This window comes from Opisthorchis viverrini (assembly GCF_000715545.1).
Source record: "Opisthorchis viverrini unplaced genomic scaffold opera_v5_199, whole genome shotgun sequence".
Lineage (NCBI taxonomy): Eukaryota > Metazoa > Platyhelminthes > Trematoda > Opisthorchiida > Opisthorchiidae > Opisthorchis > Opisthorchis viverrini.
Window position 1 is genome coordinate 977,153 of NW_008751857.1, and position 4,156 is coordinate 981,308.

The 4,156-nt window shown below is 47.1% G+C and overlaps 1 protein-coding gene across 1 annotated transcript in view; it reads right to left on the reverse strand.

Annotated features, from left to right (window-relative positions):
• T265_14474 (hypothetical protein) overlaps positions 1 to 4,156 on the reverse strand; it is a gene marked incomplete at both ends in the record, with an annotated part of 56,883 nt that overhangs the window by 49,652 nt on the left and 3,075 nt on the right. The gene's annotated exons all lie outside the window — the stretch shown is intronic.

The window sequence follows — 4,156 nt, forward strand, 5'->3', positions numbered from 1 at the left end:
TGTGGTGCGGTTCGACAATCGAGATATCGTAGTTTATTAGAGATGATCAAGCCGGTTTGATACTGGATGTTTTGGTTCACACACGGTTTTCAAGGACCGAGGGCAAACCGGAATAAACTTAGGGCATTGCCGGTGTTCGTGCTTCTTCCAGAACCCTCGCCCTGCAAGCCCCATATTCAGTGCACACAATAATTTTCATTTGATGACTGATAACTCGACGAGTTGATTTATCCGTAGCAGTGGCAAGAAAATTTCTCTGGGATTCAACCAGTGCCACTGTTCTTTATTGTATCACGGGAGATGAGTAAGACTGGCTGCAGTGTGTCGCAGACAGAAAGTGTGCAAAGGTGTGGCCATAAAGATCCAGGAGGGAATTGAAGGGAAGTCCAGAACATGGCTCTGATAAACTCCAGTTAAGCTCCGTTTATCAGTTATAAACCGTGCGCCAAGGTTGCGCCGGTGCCAGCTACCACAGTTTTGATCACCGGAAAATGGGAGCGTGGGAGAGACAGCTGAGGACTAATGATAGCATTATTAGTTTGTTCGCCCTACATATTGCTCTGAAGGAACAGAAAAACTGGGCAGCCAAGTATTAAAGGTGATAGCTTTGATGCACCAGCGCCACTGACTGCGTGATTGACCCACGTATGCCAGTGTCACCAACCATTATTGAGCTGAACCCCGGAGTTCCCACCCAGGAAAGCGGCAGTTGTAAAACTGGCTACGTCTGCTATTTGGTGTTTTCATACCTCGCTGCCATGTGTCTTACTGCAACCACCGATGAATTGCAGTTGAGCTTTTGAGGCAGAACCTTTGGTTGAAGACCTTAATCGCCTTTCTGTCTAAATATAGGTACCATGGCAGTATTCCAGCCCATATAGGACCACGAATCGCACAATTACAGATGGTCGCATGCAACATGAGTCATCGCGTGGAGTCATCAGTCGGATCGCCTTACTTACTGCATAAAGCAGGGTGAGTAAGCGGAAACAGACTACTACTGACGCCCCCTATTTCTCTTTCACATTCGCTCCTCTGCCCCTCACTTCTCCGTAGCCAGTGACATCCCTGTAGACCCACTCTAAAGGACCGATAGATCCCTTCGTCGCCCATGTGGGATAGGACACCGTTATGACATCCGAATACACACGAGGACGACTGGGATCTTCAAACAAAACCTTTATCTTAAAAGCCTGGCCGCTACATGGGGGGTTGGTGAGCGATTCCGGGAGCACTACAGTTTTCACAGAACAAGTTGCCACACTCATTACAACGCTCAGCCTGTAGACCACGAAAGTCGGACTGTCATGAAACTTTGAAAATGACTAACTACCCTGTGGATCTCAATGAGTCACGGTCACACTATGGTGTGTAGTGATCAGGGTTGTGGTACCTGAAATCAATGCAAAACCCGAACTGGGTTTACCACTGAGGATGATGGTGGTTGTGGTGAGATGGTGAAATACCATATTCTACCTCAAATGGAAGACTGTCAAGACATTGAAAGGCTTTTTATAAGCGTGAATCTCCAAGTACACACGATTCCAGAAATGCCACAACTGCACCCTACATGTTTGCTCCTTCAACCGTTCTCTGGTACTGCATGGGATAACGGCTCAGTTACAATCAGCCACCCGTTGTGCACATTGTGAACAGATATTTTGCAGTTCACTCTATAAGTTCATATTCAAAATGCTGTTATTAGATCGCCATAACTATTTCGTTTATACGAAATTCGCTAAACACATTCGTAAAAATCCATGCGATGCCGGTCCATGATTAATTTAGAGGAGAAAATTTGTGTAAACCAACCAGATTGGGGGATAATAGAGACATTTAAAGGTGCTCTCAGACTTCATTGTTTTGTACCTTTTGCATTTCTCCCGAATCGTTTTGTGGCAAAATCAAAAATACAAACCTAGGTTTGTCACAATAACATGTAAGTAAATTCGTTCGGTTTGTGACTGTAGTATTTCCTAAAGCTCTCACGTAACTACACCGGTAGAAACATCTTGATCTTATGAAACACAGGACACAACATTTTTCCTACGAAGGGCTGCTGTCCGAATGTGAGGTGTGTGACCGCAATGGTCGCAGTAGAGGTAGTTTTTTCTAATTGTTCTATTGATGCCACTAAGGGCAAGATAGCTTAGTGGCCAGGGCGCGAATTTACTTGCCAGAAGGTGCGTGGTTCAAACCCGCCTTCTGCATCTTGACTTCCCCTGTCTATGCTTGGACAACCTGGCAGTATCCCAGCCCCCGTGCTCCATTCGAGTGGCATGACAGCTAGGCACCGAAAGGGTTTTACAGCTGAACGATTGATTGCTTTTGAATTGGGCCCTACTCCCTCAATCTTTGCATTCTGTGGGTTAAGGCGTTCTGCTTGTCAACCCACAGAGTGTAAGACTCGGGTTTGAAGTGTCCGGATCGATGGTTGATTGGTTGTTTAAGAGGGGCTGAACTCTGTGCTAAAGCCACTAACAACAGGTAGATATAGCATCCTTAGCCAGTTGTTGCGGACTTTCAAGTACCCGACAGGATGAGCCATCGACGAAGTTTTGGTCGAGGATGCACTGATCTCCACCGGATGCAGATCTCTACTGGACGGGTAACTGATCAACAAACTCCAGTCGCTGTCCTGTCCTCTCCAGAAGGTCATCTGCTTCATTTATATACACTGCTACTGCCTCTTCTCTGTATTCTAGCTACTATGCCACCCTACTCTGGAGAGAAAGCCTAAACCGTTGTGGCGTTGGTCTGAGTCTTAGCGCCGAAGGTGCTCTACGGTTTCGTCTCTCGAAGGTTGAGTGAAAACAGAGGCCGATCCATGAAAAGCAGGGTAAATCGATCGTATATTCGCCCTCCGACAGATCACAGGACATTTACACTCGCTGAAGCGATAAACAATGGTTATTCTTGTTGATTATAAAGCTACCTCTCGCTGTGCGAATTGTCGGGCACCACGGAAGTGTCGATGAAGCAAAGTTTTCCCTCCATAAAGTGCTGTATACCAGCTCCTCAGACGAGCGAATGTCTACAGACAATTTTTACCTGGGTTCACTACATCCAGTAGCGTCAGACAAGGCCATCCGATTTCTCGTCCTCTCTTCAACTTCGTTACCGGTGTGGCCATTGAAGATTCATACCAAGTACAAAGATAGAGTATACGATGCTCGATGTTGTTGTATGAAACAGCAGCCTGGTAGCTGTGCGCCGAAGGCGTTGAAGGATTCAGTGTTTGGTCATTGGTATTCTGGAGCATTGCAAGGGTTTGGTGGGAGCCTCGAGTCAGTGTGGCTTAAGTACGCCGAATGGTTTCCGGGAGAAATAACCTACGATAGCAGAGCTGATCATATTCCATAGGTAGCGCTGGCTTGGTCACGTGCTCCGTATAAGAGCCCACCGACATCCTCGAACAGCCCTGACCACACAACCACGCGGAGGGTAAAAACGAACCAGGGGAGGTTAGGCAATGGACTTAGCATAGAAGTATGAAAGTCATTACCAGCCAATTCAGATGTTGGTCACAGCCGCAACCCTGAACGGGGACCCCGAAATGGGAGCCACAATGTTTAAAGGCATTGGCAAGCATAGCACAGTCGCGAACTCAATGGCGTGCATTCATCCAAACTGTTGTCTTCCGTGCACAGCCTTCCCTCTCGATCACCTACTAAAAAGCCCACTGCCACTCCTAAATTCAGTTCTATCAGCTAAATATCCGATCGCCATCATTCTTGATCACTGGTGAACAAAACTGTGACAGCTATAAAAAAGATAAAGATAAAGCGTTCAGCTGTAGCACCCTTCCGGTGCCTAGCTGCCATGCCACCCGAAGGAAGCACGAGGGCTGGGATACTGCCAGGTTGCCCAAGCCTAGACAGGGGAAGTCGAGTGGCGGAGGTCGGATTCGAACCGCGGACCTTCACTTATCTTAGCAGATGTATGAGCCGTGACTGTGCTGTAAGAGATGAAGTTAATGCGCGGGCAACCACGCACGAGCGGCATTTGCAATCCTGCGTCATTTAAGGGTCAGATCCGAAATTCACTAAGATTACAGGGCAGAGTAAACAAGGCAACCATAATAGAGATCTTAGTTTACAGTGGTGGGACTTAGTCCCTCAAATGCGAGGACCTAATGTGTCATCAGACTTCTATT